Source organism: Falco punctatus (assembly GCF_963210335.1).
Source record: "Falco punctatus genome assembly, chromosome: 9".
NCBI lineage: Eukaryota > Metazoa > Chordata > Aves > Falconiformes > Falconidae > Falco > Falco punctatus.
In genome coordinates, this window is record NC_137589.1 from 8,321,772 (window position 1) to 8,336,919 (window position 15,148).

Genomic DNA, 15,148 nt, shown 5'->3' on the forward strand with positions numbered 1-15,148 from the left:
TTAACCTCTGAGTGTCAGGTATGCAAAAAACCCTATGAGGTGAAGTTATTCTATGCTTGAAAAATGTGCCTTAGAAAAGATTATGAATAATAGAAGTATTTTTGCAATTCCATCGCTAAAGCTGGATCATCCCACTAACACATTGTTCAGACACCCTACTTATAAAGACTGTGTTCTATTAATATTAATTAAGTTACCCCTTTTGGTCTCTGTGAACGACTTTTTAATGAGAATTTACCAATGACTTTGCTATTCAAAGTTGGTGCTAATTTGCTACATTTACTAAACTTTTAAATTCCTAATGAATAATATTCTTCATGTTTCCTGTTTGTTCAAAACTCATTATGGTTTGTGTTATTTATGATTATTTGATCTAATAGTGACTATAGCAAGGTATTTCAAATCCAGAAAGTTTTATAATTAAAAAGATAGTGTTTTTCTTGGGTATTCTAATCATATTCTATCTAGTAGATGTTCAGCATAGAAGCTTGACTTTATGGAGGAATTTTAAAATTGGGGTACAAATCTGTCTCTCAGACTGGTCTCCAAGTTAAAACTTCATTATTGTGTATTAACAATGGCTAATGAAGAGTTTTACAAGGTTAGGTAATCATCATGAAGTATAATGGTGTTTTTCATAACTGAGCCTGACCATAGATAGCAGATGAAAGATTGAGAGATCAATTATGATTAATGTCTTCTAGAAAGTGCAGCCCCTATTTTGGATCCATGTCAAATTTTTAAGTTGAGTTAACATGCATATTTTTCCTCTCTTCAGGTGAAGCATGCTGCTAGCTGTTCTGTTGGTTTTGTTTATCAGGAGACCTTCAGCAATCTTGGGAGCATGCAGTCCTCAGCATAAATGAGTATTAATTTATTTTTTTTAGACTTCTGTGCAAAAAGCATTGTAGGAAAGGATCTAGTCATTTCAAGCTGGTGGTGATTGGTTGAGGCTATATATCATTTAAAGAATGTTGGATGTGGAAGGCCAGTGTTTCCTACTGGAACAGACTGCAGATATCAGCACAGTCTACCTGTTGTTTCAGGGGAAGGGAAAATTTCTGAGTAAGAGTAGGAGAGTAGGCAGTATGTATATTTAGATTTCATTGCTTTTACAATTTGTGCAAAGTGTATTAGCTGGCAAGGCTACTGCACAGGCAAAGGTCTTGGCAGTTGCTGAAATTTTCAGTGGACTGGGTTTTCCCTATTGTATTCAAATATCTCCAGATTTATTTCTTTCTTGGTTGGGTTTTTAGATTGGGTTGGCGTTTTGTTTAGTTGGGAGGGTTTTTTAGGGGTTTTTGTTGTTTTTTTGTTTATTTGGGGGTTTTTTGCTTGTGTTTTTTGTTTTGTTTTTTTTTTTTTTTGTTGTTGTTAGAAGTTAGAAACTGTAACCCAGTAACTATTGTGTTGCCGTTGCTTTTTACAGGCCACAAGCTCTGTGTTAAGCTCACAACAGAGATCTTGGGACTTGTCAGGACCTCCCTGAATGTATTTTCTCCTGTCTGGAGAATTATTTTAGCTTGCCATAATTTATCTAACAATTAGGCGATTATTTGTATGATTTGTTTTTGATTTGGCCTAGCACAACACATTTGTTTTTTTTTTTAAATTCTTATTATTGTATCTATTTTTCTAACTGATAGGCAGCAATAGCAAATAATTATTCTATGTAGGATGAACCATCTACGACCCTAGAACAAAATGAAGAATGGAAGGATCTTCACTCAGAAGGTGCACCTTCATCAGGAGACTGAGCATAGCAGGAGAGCACAGGTACTGGCATGTAATCACCAGCTAGTTGTTGTGGAAGTTGGGAGAATGCAGCCCATTCTGTGGCTAATAAAGGGAACAACAAACTACATAATCAAGACTTGCATATATATAGTAAATTTAGATGTAACATGAACTTTCTAGCTAATGAAGAAAGAGGAAGGTATGAAAATAATTTAGGAAAAAAAAGCACCTCCAAGTTGGTCTTAGAATGAGGAGGAAAAAACTGTCAATATCAACTTCGTGCCCCTCACAGCAAAAGGGAAAAAGAAACACTATCATCAACATCTTTCTGCTACTGAAGAAGCTGGTATCATCAAAATCTTGCCATAATACACCCTGCTGACATAAATACCCAACTTCAGGATATGGAAAAGTAAGTATGATAGCAGAGAAAGGGGTAGATATGGGGAGCACGTAGAATAAATTCAACTCTATTATTATTGTTAAGACTTATTCTGTACTACTATTCATTATTATATTTCTTTTTTTTCCTATCCTTTTCTGTAACAGTTAAACTTCAACTAACAGTAGTTCTTTAATTAGACTGTTGTTATTTTAGTTACACTATTAATTCCTGGCTTTATATGCAAAGCAAATGGCCTTTTTGCCCATAACAGAAGTTGTGTGTGCAAGAACTGAAAAAAAAAGGTTGTACTAAATACTGATAAAATAAAAATTCTCCTGAATGTTGGTGATGTCTCCCACAAGACGGAAATCTGGGTGTCTTCTGCTTCACCCAGACTCTCCAAACTTCCGTGAGACTTCATGGCAACAGGAGTGAAAATGGATTTATGCTTGCACTGACCTGAGACTAAATATTTTGGCTCAGTACAATGAGCTGCAATACTTCAATGTAGATCAATTTGAGCCAAATCTAATGATTTCATTGTAAATTTCAAGGGGGTGTGTGTGGTGTTTTGTGGGGTTTTTCCATTTTGGATCATAAAAACTTGTGGGCTTTTGATTAAAAAGGTCATGTTTCAAAGGAAAATTAAATTTCAGGGGAATCATTTCAGCAAAATCTTTTTTTTTTTTTTTTTTTTTTCTTATTAAAAAAAAAAATCTGGCAGAAAATGGCCTAGTCAGCAGTACTAATAGTGCAACATTCTTATATAAAAGTAAACTGTACTACAGCATACACAAGTAACACATACGAGTCCATATCCATAAACAAATGAGCTGAAATAGTTTTGAAAGAGGTATTTGAAGGTAACTTAAGTAGTTCTACCAAGAATTAGCTCAATCCTGCTTTGTAAAGAAAGCATGCCATGGCATGTTAATTTTCAGAATCAAATTAGAGTTAAATGATTTTTTTAAAAAATATTTTCTATCAGTGCAGAATAAAGGTGACGCTTATTTTCATGCTTTGTAGATACCTTTTTTTTTCCCCCTCAGGAAGAGCTGCATGTGTATGGTAAGAAGTAAAAAAAAAAAAAAAAAAAAATTGACATCACAGGAGTTTAAAATGAAATTTTAATGATAACTGTTTGGTATTATGAAATAACTGCATGTCACTCCTGTGCCAGGTGTTGTACAGGTGAGGTGCTTTTTTAGCTGAGTTCTGGTTTCATCTGTAAGAAGTGAGAGTTTTCAAAACTTAATTTATCTCTCTCTGAGAGAGGTGTTTAAGATGTAGGGAGAATTAATTATCCTCAGCAGCTCTCTTTATGTCTCAGTTTTGGAGGGAGACTTGACAACTAGCTTCCAGCTGCTGGCTAATTTTAAATGGCTTATATTAGGTGAGACAAATTTCCACCTATATTGCTTGCATATTCAGTATATAGTTGGAAGCAATTTAAGTTAATAACAGCTGGGATTTTGTTTTCTTAAAGTTATTTCATGTTGATACAATAGCTTGAACAATAACTTGGAAAACCACTCACCTTACTTCTCTGGTCACCTGCTATGAATCAGTAAAGCCATTAATTATATGATTTTTTTATTTTTTTTTACATTTTTAGCAATGCATTTTTTTATATTAGAGTTGTGAGGCAATAGTCAATGTAAGCATTGATTAATAAGTTCTATAATATTTCAAACGGATGTTATTTAAAAAGAGATGTCATATAGCCACATGCTTTTAGTGAAGAAATGTATAGGCCGCCTTTTTTATACCTAGGAAGAGGAACGATTGTAAGTTTTCTATTTTAAAAAGTGTATATTAATTATACACTACTTATACTGCATAATTTATTTGAAAAAATAGTTGAGCAATTTCTCCCGCAACTCCTCTCCATTTTGCTAAATCACAAGTTTCAAACACTGGTCAGGACTTTTGCAGGAAGCCATTAATCACAGTACTAGGTAAGAGTGATTTTTAAATACATCTTCAGAATCTCGGATTCCTATTCAGCTTTTAAATTAGACTATATTAGTCCTCACTCCACATCTGAACCTGTTATTCAAAGTGGGAAGTAATACTGGACATTGCAGCTTTGCAAGATTATAACTTCACAGCTGAAATTGAAGAACTGACCCAGAAAGCTGTGCCTGGCTGGTATTTTGACCTCTGCCTGAGCTCACGTAAAGCCTGGGTGCAATCTCCCAGCATGGGACCATGAAGACTCTGTCCAAAATGGAAAGCTTTCTCCTGGTGGCAGGTCTGCTGAGTGACTCAGCCCCCAACCACAGCCATCTCCTGGCAATTGCAGAGATTCTAGTAAGCACCCACCTGGTGGCCAAAATCTTCCCAGCGAATTGCACTCCCAACTTGAAGAGTCCTAATAGCCGAAGTCCAGGGTTGTCCTCTGTAGAGGAACACAGGCAGTGGGTTCATTAGCATTGATAACGTGCAGCTGTGGCCTTGCCCCAGAGGCAGTGGGTTGATTGACATGGATGATGTGCAGCTGTAGCTGTTCCTGCTAAGTGGTTAAATAGCCCTGAGGATTGTGGGAGAGGGGGTCAGGTGGAGGAGGAGTAGTGTGGCCTGACCTCTGGAGGAAGGAGAAACAACATGGACAGTAGAATCTGACTGAACGTAAAAGCCTTGTTGCAGCCTTCTGGTTTGTTTGTGCTGCAACAATTGGTGCCCTGTGTGAGGCCGACTGAGTTGTACGCTGACTACAACAGTCCTCAATATCAAATACTTGCTGCATTTTAGAAAAAATAGGTTTCCTGCTCAGCTCTGTTCAACTCCAACTTGCCTATTTTCAGGTCTACACTCAGTTGCAATTGCATCTCTTTTGCATACAGGTTGATTTTCCACTTGAAATACAAGGGGTTTCCCCTGCAGTGTATCTCAATGTGTCTTCCTATCACTACAGAGACAGCAAGCTTTGAGCACTCATGGCTGTAACATCCCCCCAGTGAGAAAGACAACTCAGATGTCACCTGAAATTCATCTAATAGTGATTTCAGGACTCTGCCTGAGCTGAATACTTAACATGTTTGTCACCTTCTCAAAATCACATTTAGCACAGGGAAAAGGATGTGTACGTGTCACTGCATTGCTCTAGGAAGACTAACACAGTCAAAGAGAATTGGGCATTTCCTTTCGGAATTAGGAACGTGGCAGGCAGAGGCAAGCTACCTCCTTGTAGACTCCCAAAATGTATGGAATGGTCCAGCCCGTTTCAGTACCTGTGGATTAGCATTCTTTAACCATGGAGCACAGAGAGGTTTGTTCCATTCTGTTCTTGTGACTTCTTCCACCAGCACATTTAAGACCTCCTTTTTTGGAGCCCTTGGCTGTTACAGCCTGTCACCTGTGGAAAAAAACCCCACAGAAGTCTCATTTCCTCTGTCAGGAGCTTAATGGAACCCTCAAACCCATTATTTTGTGCAAAACACAAGTTTATCCATAGTTGAAACCTCACTAATAGTATCTCAAGAACCACATTAAAAAAAAAATAATCTTACTCTTTTGCTAGGGAAATAACACCCACAAGTTGTGATAGTAAATTGCTTGAAGTAGGTATAAGGGAATTGTGTTGACCTCAGTTGAATGTCAAATACTAATACAGCCTCTGACGTACCAAACGATTTATTTTATAATTGTGAAAATGAAAGCAAAGAAAATTCCCTTCACACACCCTGGTAAAAATACAAAATACGTAATATATCATGCATTTTTTCCCCATGTGTTTTGCTGTAGATCTTGGTTTTATGCAGACTTTTTACCTTGGGTTGTAGTGTTGGGATAGTATCTATGGAGAGTCAAGCTTCTTTCCATTCTTTCATTGCTGATATTGGGCATGAAAAACCTAACACTAGCATAACTTTGCTTCTGTACCAAAGTAAACTAGATACATGCTCTGAGATAAAACTAGGCAGCAGGTCTAGGGCAGCTTGTTTTCATGCCTTGTAGCAACTGGAGTGGCATACTGCTTTTGTTGACCCATGTCAGAACAGACAGGCTTTTGTATCGGTCTGAAAATCTGTTTGTGTTTACTTGTTTCTCATGGAGTTCATATGGTATAACTCAAATGCTATAAAATAGTGACTAGTAGATGCTGTTTCTTGTTCTTGCTGCCAAAGCAGCATTGCTGTTCATTTTCCTTTTTCAGGCCTTGATGGTCCACTTAGCTCAGTTTATAAACTTGCCCTCCTTTGGCTTATCATCCCAGGAAGAGACTCCTCTTCTTAAAGAATGATGAAGAAATGTGGAGAAAAAAAAAAAAAAAAAAGAAGGAAGAAAATAAATTCAAGGAGAATGAAAACATTGCAAAATGTTCTCATAATGTCACAGATTGTATTGTTTTTGTCATTTTATATGATAAATACTTTCTGGTTAAGAACTGTAACATACCATGTCAAACATAGACCTTCACAAAAACTTTGCAAGGTTAATTTATTTTAATGTTTATTGACAAAATACAAAAGGGCCTTCCCAGTCAGGTCAGCCCATTTGGTTAACATAAATAGACAAATTTTGTAGCTCTAACACATGAGAGCATGAGGTGGTTAGCTCTGTCCAGACTTCCCATTTAAAGTCCAAGTTCATATTACATCCTGGGAAGTTCTGACAAGTCCCTTTCTAGTGCCAAAGCAATATATCTTAACTGCTCTGTTATGATCATGTTTATAGTACAGGTTGTACCAAGTATAGATTACTGCCCAGAAACAATTTAGGTATAAGGACTATGGGGGTGTGTGTGTGTGAATTCTTCAATTTTCTTACTTTTCAAGCCTAAGGATAGTGACATGACATTAGCCCAATTTACTAGGTTTAAAACTAAATTAAATCAATGCTTGAAGCTTTCCTTGAATATGCCTCAAATTCAGTTCATCTACCATTATTGAAAAGTATCACATTTAAGTCTTAATAATTCTTTACACTAGAGTGCTATTAATGTCATCATTATTATACTTTCCTATCTTCAATATATTATAGCTGTTAGAATTCAAGTACAAAAATCAATGGGAAATTTGCATTTGATATAAAATATTCTAATCTATCACAATTAATTTCCTTCCCTGAATTATGTTAATCATCCTCTCCCCCACCTGGGAAGAAACCCCTATTGCATTCTTGACTAGATTTAGATCTAAAGCTGGTTCCCCGGAGTGCAAATCTTTGATAAAAATTCCATACTAACTCTCTCTTTTCTTCTGTCTTTCCTACACACAGCACAGTGAGAAATATTAAATGAGAGGTTTGGTTTGACCAGCAGTTTTTAAATACAGAAGACATCTGGTCTTTCTTTAAATAAAAACAAAAAATACTCCCTCAGTTCTTGCCCATGGGCAATTAAGCTCTACATATGCGATTTCCAGATTAAAAGCAGCGCTGAAAACCTACTAATGATTGACTGCTGAACAGTGTATACACATCTAAAGAAATATCCTTGACATGCAGTTTTCTTTCAGTTATTTCCAAAATTAACTTATCTCCTTGTCTTCCTAGCTTGAGGAGAACTTCTCAACCTCAAAACTCCTAGAAATTCTTCTTTATTAAGAAATTATTTTAGTTAAATGATACACATCTGTCAGTGAAAAATTGTTTGATTTATCATAAGGACAATTCCTTTACTCTGTTTACAGTCAACATCTTACTAGTCATCACGGGTTTTTTCCAGACCTTTTCCTAAATTTAGAGTTTGCATCAGTTACGACCATTTGCACTGTTTTATGTAAGCCTTAGTTACCTCTATTTTTCACTTTCCTCTGTGAATTTTGCTCAAGGAATCCCTCTTTCCACCTTGTTCCTCACATCTGATTGATGCCATCGTCATTTCGGTTTCAAAGACACTTCCAAATTCACTGAAATCCTTATAGCCAACACTTTTTCTCTCTTACAGTTTTGCTTACGCAGAGTGCATGGTCATGAACCCTGGCCAGTCTGGGACCTTGACAGAGGTACATATGTTCCAAGGTAAAGCGATCCATTGAAAATAGCAGTTTGGTGCCAGGCATGTAAGAACAGGGCTTTAGCCTAAAGGTTTAGGCTCGTTATATATCTGCCTCTTTGCCTGTTTGTCATAGACTATTTACTTGGTTATAAGGTTACCACCACCACCAGGAAAGAATTATTAATGCTGACATCTTCTCACATGCTAAGTTTCTTCTGAATTGACTGCTAGGAAATGTACGTTATTTAATATTTTTTTCCTGCTGGCTTGCAGTTAGTATATGAAAACTTTCCAGTGTAATTTGTTAGTTCCCCTTTGTACACTGGATCTGGGGAAATTTTTTAAAAGACTGCTGAAAAGTCACCACATCTCTCACTTCAGAATTTGATTTGCAGTTTGACTGAGGATATGAAGGCAAAATGCAGGACAGTGACTCTTTTGATTGCAGCCATAAGATATAAGGAAAAATCTAATTCTTTAAACATGTAGTTTTACTGGAATGTGTGTTCTTGATACTTTTGCTTTTGTGAAACTATCATTTACAGAGAGTCACAGGTTCAGAGGCTAGTTAACACAGGAACTGTTTTGGTGAATAAGATTATGCTGGGTTCAGGGTGGCCCAGTGTTACAGTACATAAATAGTTATGTCATTGATTACAGTGATTTTGTAGTTTTGTTTGCTCCTCTGACCTCATTTAGTTGTTGGGTTTGTTTTTTTTCTTTATCAAATAACAGATAACTACAGAATAATTAATCTTCCTCTGAAATTCCTAGCAATTGCATTTTTGAACAAGGGAAATGATTGCTCATAACTTACAGGGAACAGACAGGAATTTCTGTGTACTTAATCTATACTTATGTACTTAAAAGGCAATATATCAGACAAAGAACAAAGACATGGCTTTCTATTAAGTGGTTTTCCATGAGTAGTCTTGCATATATCTGAAGTTCCTTAAAATTACAGACTCCTCTGATGGCAGCTTGATATGGTTCAAACACACACTGCCAGGGTGGATAAATTGTAGAAGGACTAGAGATTTCATCCTTGTTTGAATAAGTTTGTAAAGAATGAAGATGGTTTGGAACTCTGCTCTTTCTTGAGCAGAAGAGCCTCAGCCTCACTCACACACAGTGCAATGGTGTTTGCCCAGAGCTCCACATGCTTCTGTTTGCAGCATGCTTAGCATCTTTGGGTTATCCTTTGAGCGTTCAAAATGGCAATCAACTGTATTCAAACAGTGTTTGGGAAAAAGCATATGGAACGTGTAAGGTAAGCTGTGAAATATGAAAGTGATGGTGTCTTTCCAATGTTTTGATAACGAGATTCAATTTCAAACTACATTAAAGGGCTGTGAACAAGAGAAAAGTAACTCCATGCCACAGCACATTAGCAGCACTAGTACTGCCTTGTTCTTCTGCAATTCTGAACCATTTTAAAAAATATTTTACTAGCTGAAACAGACTTTTCGTAGCCATGAAACTGGTTTCATAGTGAGGCTTAGGAGTATAGACTAGATTTACTGCATCTAGTCATATGGTTGTGGTAGGTCAGAACTGGCTTCATAACCATGCCCATAGTAGCAACTCTGGCAAGGAAGATATTCATTAGGGTTGGATCTCAGCTGATGACTCCTTTGCTTTGAAAGATAGTCACTAGATGCGTGACTGGAAAATTGCAGCAGCTGAAGCTTTTGCATTAAAGAACTTGAGACTTCAACTAGATTTGCAATTCATGTTTCCTAGCATACAACTGCTGCTAACAAATGAGATGTGGCTTATTTTTACATATTCATGCTTTCAATCATCTTTTTACTTTTGGGTAGAAATGAAAGATATCTGTGATTCTTTATTCCCAGGGGCATCAGAGTGGTTGTGAGAGAATGTGGTAACGCTGAGGGAGGTGACCAAAGAGATATTTTAATCCAAAAATAGGAGTGTGAGTATGGAGAAAGTCATGAACCACATTTTCATTTGTGATAGAAAAGTACCTTTGGAGATACCATGTTCTGTCCCTGTTTCTTCTGTTTATACATAGTACACATGGCAAAGGGCGATGCAATTGCATTGGTGCTGGTATATCACGGCGTACTAATAATTTCTTAGGCAGGTGCAATGCGAATATTAATCAGCAAGACGATGGGGCAGACACATTATTCTGGTCTAAGATCATTGTTAACACTTCCTTTGTTTATGGCAGTAATTTCATTTAGGACCAGTTTCTATATACATATAATGTATCATAAAAGATATGGGAAAATTCCTTCTGCTCGCTAATTGTTGAAAAAGAGCTAGCTAAGACCTCTGCACTGGAAAGGCTGATTTTCAATAGGCTTTGAAGCTGCCAAAGTTCCAGAGAGCTAGAAGAATGCTCATCATTACAAATGGTGAAGAGGACAAAACATACGGTCAGCCCCAACAGTGATCGTGGGCAAAATAAGGTTTCTGTTGACATTAGAATTGATTAAATTAAAAGATCGTAGTGCAGATCAACAGGTTTTTATGAAAAACAAGGAGAACAAAAGGAGTAACATCTATAAGAATGAATATTGAGTGAGAACACAGGCAAAATCTTCGCCGGATACTAATGCAGCTGCTTCTGGAACATATGTCTGAGCTTGATGTCAGTGAGAAAGAAAATAGAAGAACTGGAGAAGGTAAAAGAAATGCTCAACAAATGATTAAAGGATTAGAAAATATGCTTTACAGTAAGAGCCCATTTAGCTTACAGGAACATGGCTAAAGGACTGTCTGACATAATTTGCAAGTATATTCACAGGAAACAAGTTTGGTAGGAGCTGCAATGTTGTTGACTTCCTTAGATCTTCAGCTCTGAACAGAACAGGTTTGCCTATGCAGATTAAGTGCACAAATATAATGAGAACCACTGGACATGAATTTTGACTGACTTTGTAAAAAAAAAAAAAAAAAAAAAGTACTAGTATTTATTCAGACTGCAGTGGATTTTTCACAGTGAAAAATTAAAATCTTTTCCCAAATGTCCTTGTTCATTCAAAAATTAGTTTAGGGAAGTCTCAGAGGAGGGTCTACAGTCAATGCAAGAATTGGGTGATGCCACCAGTATCCAGAAGATGTACAGCTGTAAGGAGACTGCATCTGACAATGTGCACTGGCTCAGTTTGGAATTGCTATTGCTTTCATCTAAACCCAGAATGAAACTGGTTGTGCTTTGGGATTCTTCTTCCCTTCTCATGACCTCATCATCCCATACTATTTGGATAGTTGGCAAGTTGTTTCTTGAGTTTTCCGCTAGATTTTAGTGTGTACAATATATCGGGACATTAATTGTCTCAGATACTTGGACAGCAGAAGTTTGAAGTGTGCCTCTGTTTCCGTATACATGTGAACCAAACGAGTGTGATAGATCATGCTCAATGCCTGTGCACAGTTGTCCAAGCAGCTGCTGGTTTTGAATTGCCAATCTTATCTCGAAGAAACATGTCTTGTTCAGTTCAGAACCAGGTAGCTTATCTCACCTCTGAGACTGCACATCAACCTGAGGTCTGAAGTGAAATGACTTCAGCGCTATCAGATCAATTTGCTGTGAGCAGCCCACATCACAATACCAGCACACATAATTCAGCTGGCTTTGGCAGTTTGCTCAGGAGAGAGCTAGGCCTACGTTTGCAGGGGCACTGAATTATTTCTTCTCTCTGGAGACGGAGAGTCAGGAAAGAACCCTTCAGGTCAGGGTTGAGGACTCAAAAGGAATCCAGCAATGAGGCGGCTAAATTTTACTTCAGTATGCTGGGAATTCAACACTTTTCAAGGCTAAAACAGTGAAGGTCAAGAGGCTAATCTTCTCAAAAACAGATGATGGTGGAAACTAATGTGACACATCCAAAGGTTGCAGGTGGCTCCCTGATTATCCTACTTAACAGTTACTTTCTCTTAGAGTCCTTTCCTTTCTTGGCAAATAGTAGCGTTTATTCTGTGAGTATCCAGTGATGTGGTTGATCAGCTCAAGAGTTCTGATTTTCCTTTTTAGATACAAATGTGTTGCCCTTCACAAACTTATTTTGTGATAAAGACATGCCTGACTATTTTTGACATTTAACATACATGTAGCAATATGGGTAATATATTGTTTTCCTTTATTACTGACAAGTTTTACTTTCCTTTCTGTAGCAATAAAAAATAGCTTTAGCAGTACACCTGTCAAAATATTTACCTTCTAGGCCACCAAATTTAATGTCAGTATCTGCTTAGTATTTTAATTTCTGTTATCAATACCAGAGGAAAGCAGATGCCAGTAAGACAGTACATTATACATCTCAAAAGCTACAATAAGGTAACAGTTTCAATTTGGGGCACATCTTGGGGTCTCCTCAAATGTATGCAAGTAATAAGTCAGATTGACAATGATCTTAATGCTTACAGAACTGCTGTATATATGTGCCACGTTTCTTTAAGGTAAAGAAACGTGCAGGTGTTAGTGCAGCACTTTTCAATGACTGCTTTGAATTGGAATCAATTTGGTATTGGTTTTACTTGGTTTTTAACCCCAGGTGCGATGAGTTTCAGACCATTAATAGGCACATATAAAGGCCCTCAAAAATTGCTAACGATTATGGTTCTGTTAGTCAAGCTCTGCAGAGTGAATAAGGACTGAAAAAGTTCAGAGAAGCTAAACTTTTGTCTCCTTTTTCCAGGTAAGCCTGAAAAATCTGGGGAAGGGGAACTTGTTTTGTAGATTAGCAAAAACTTCTTTGCCAGCACCATCATCTCTACCTCCTACTGTGAACAAGAGGAGAACTGCCCTTTTTCACCGGGGCATACTTGGTATTTTTCTGCAGTGTTAAGTGTATTATCAGCATAGGGGGTATGTCTATGCAGGGTGGGGAGGAAGGATAAAAAAGAAATCACAGATTTTGCAAATGCCGGAGATGATGTATGAAAGAAGCATTATGGACAGGAGATGGTTGGAATTATTTTGCTAAGCCCCCACCCGCCTCGCGTCCCTGCTCTTGTTATCAGCTCTGAGGCAGGGAATATCTATTCTCCTTTCACTTACCCACATTCTCTCTGACACCTTTCACTTACCCACATACATCGTGTTCCCCATGGAGTTTTTCATCTTGTTGTAAAAATGACACTTTCGGGGATATGACTGTAGAGGCTGAGATGTTGATTACCTAGCATTAATCATTTCTGGAAATAGCAGTCTCTAAAGATGCTAGTCCTCTGGTGTGCATGTAATAAGTATGGAGAGGGACAGACTGATAGGGTGTGTGGGACGGGGGAAGAAGAAACAGTACATATTTACTCTTGGCCATTTTGGCATTGATTTATCCTTTTGTGGTTACATTTTAAAAATATTGTTGACTTCCCACTCCAGTTAATTAATTAAAGGAGTTGTTCTCATTTGGTGGTGCTCTCCACTGGTTTCATTAATATGTAATGAAATTTCCCCTTGTGCCTTTATTGTCAATGTTTGAAAGCACATCTGCAGGGAAGGCTTTATACCATCAGTCCGGAATCCCACTTCCCTCTCGGCTGCTTCTCTCCATATTGATGGCATACAGGATAAACAGAACAAGTTAATTTGTAATCTTAGATAGAAAATGATAGCTGGACTGTTTCTGTCATTGAGCACTCTGCCAGTTTAAACAGCTGATTAGTCAGCTTCTGTGGAATCGATCTGAATCAGTTCCACCTGCGTGCACCCACCAGGAGCCACTTTATTGTAAATCAATCATTCTGAAAACATCTCACAAAGGGGCCAGTCCTCACTAACAAGCCATCAATTTAAACTGTCTGTCTAAAGCACTCTAGAAATTAGAAGTGCAACAAACATTTATTCTAAAATTATGGTGAAGTTGTTTGTTTGGTTGTTTTTTTTTAAAAAAACAGCCTGTAAATATTTGGTCCTGATGGTGATTTTCTTAGTTGTGGGGTGGTGGGGTTTTTTTTGTAATTCAAATGCATCAGGTCACTTTTCAGACATCCCAAAAGTGCGGGTGCTTTCTCATAGGGAAAAACAATAGGTTGGGAATTTTAACAACAATGGATGGAATGGATGGCCTTTATTACTAGAAGGCAACATTAACAGTAACTCAGAGACTTTATATCCTGCCCTTGTGCCCCTTGGGTGTTAAGATCGATCCCCAGAGTCAGAGAAGTTCTCCTTATTCTCTGACATGATGAATTGCTAAATTTTGCCTGTGCAGAGAGTGGGTCTTCCAGCTGGCAGTGGTTGGAGAAGCTGCCCCAGGGGGGACATACAGATATATGGCTTGGTTTCCAAACTCTTCCTTTAAGACACTTCATACTACCCTAAATAAAAGAGAGTGGAGAAGGTATATTCTACCTATTTTTTTCTTTTTTTTTTTTTTTTTTTTTTTTTTTTTGTCTGGGCATTTCACTTATGTCAACAAAAAAAGCTGTGAGAATCATGTTTTCAGGTTGAGTGCATTGTTTAGAATCTCTGGAGTCTTATTCAGCTTGAGAAAAAAATATGGCAGCAGTTTGCAAGGTGTAGTGCGAAATACTCCACATGACTTTATGCTGTGTAATTACACGCTGCCATAAGATTGCATTGTCAACACTGTGTCTGATTACAAGCTGATTGCTTAGTTACTAGTTTCGATGCAAAGACTCTCAGACACTTGCATATTAAACAAGTGTCCCATTCTTGGAAATAAGTCAAAATAAAAGTTCAGTGAGACCGTACGTGATTGTAGGGAAACTAATTTTACACTCTGATTATGCTGGGCCTGATCTATCTTGGGTTAACCCCAGCTGAAATCCTCTCAGTTATTTTAGGATATTTTGTAAAGATATCTCTTATCAAATATTGTAGAAAATCCACAGCAAGTTTGGAGCTTCAGCTTCTCCCTCTTGCAGGGTTTGCATGTGAGGGTGTTTCATATGTTTAATATGGCTGTACATCTCCTTGTCTTCCCACCCACATGTGTGACTTCTGCAATTAGTCTCTCTACTCAGCCTTATTTATTTTTTAAAAAGTGATAAATATGAACAGGGCAACATCAGCTGGTAATCCATGCTACCTTTTGACTCTTTGACTGTATGGATATCCCACCCCCAAACATACTATGTTACTA

General features: G+C 37.5%; 1 protein-coding gene across 1 annotated transcript in view; it reads right to left on the bottom strand.

Annotated features, from left to right (window-relative positions):
• The window catches only part of KCNMA1 (potassium calcium-activated channel subfamily M alpha 1), a 555,223-nt gene continuing 540,075 nt past the window's right edge, over positions 1 to 15,148 (bottom strand). Inside the window, exon 31 of the mRNA XM_080403227.1 lies at positions 1 to 15,148. This exon is cut by the window's right edge and continues 21,198 nt beyond it. The gene's annotated coding sequence lies outside the window, so the exon portion shown is untranslated.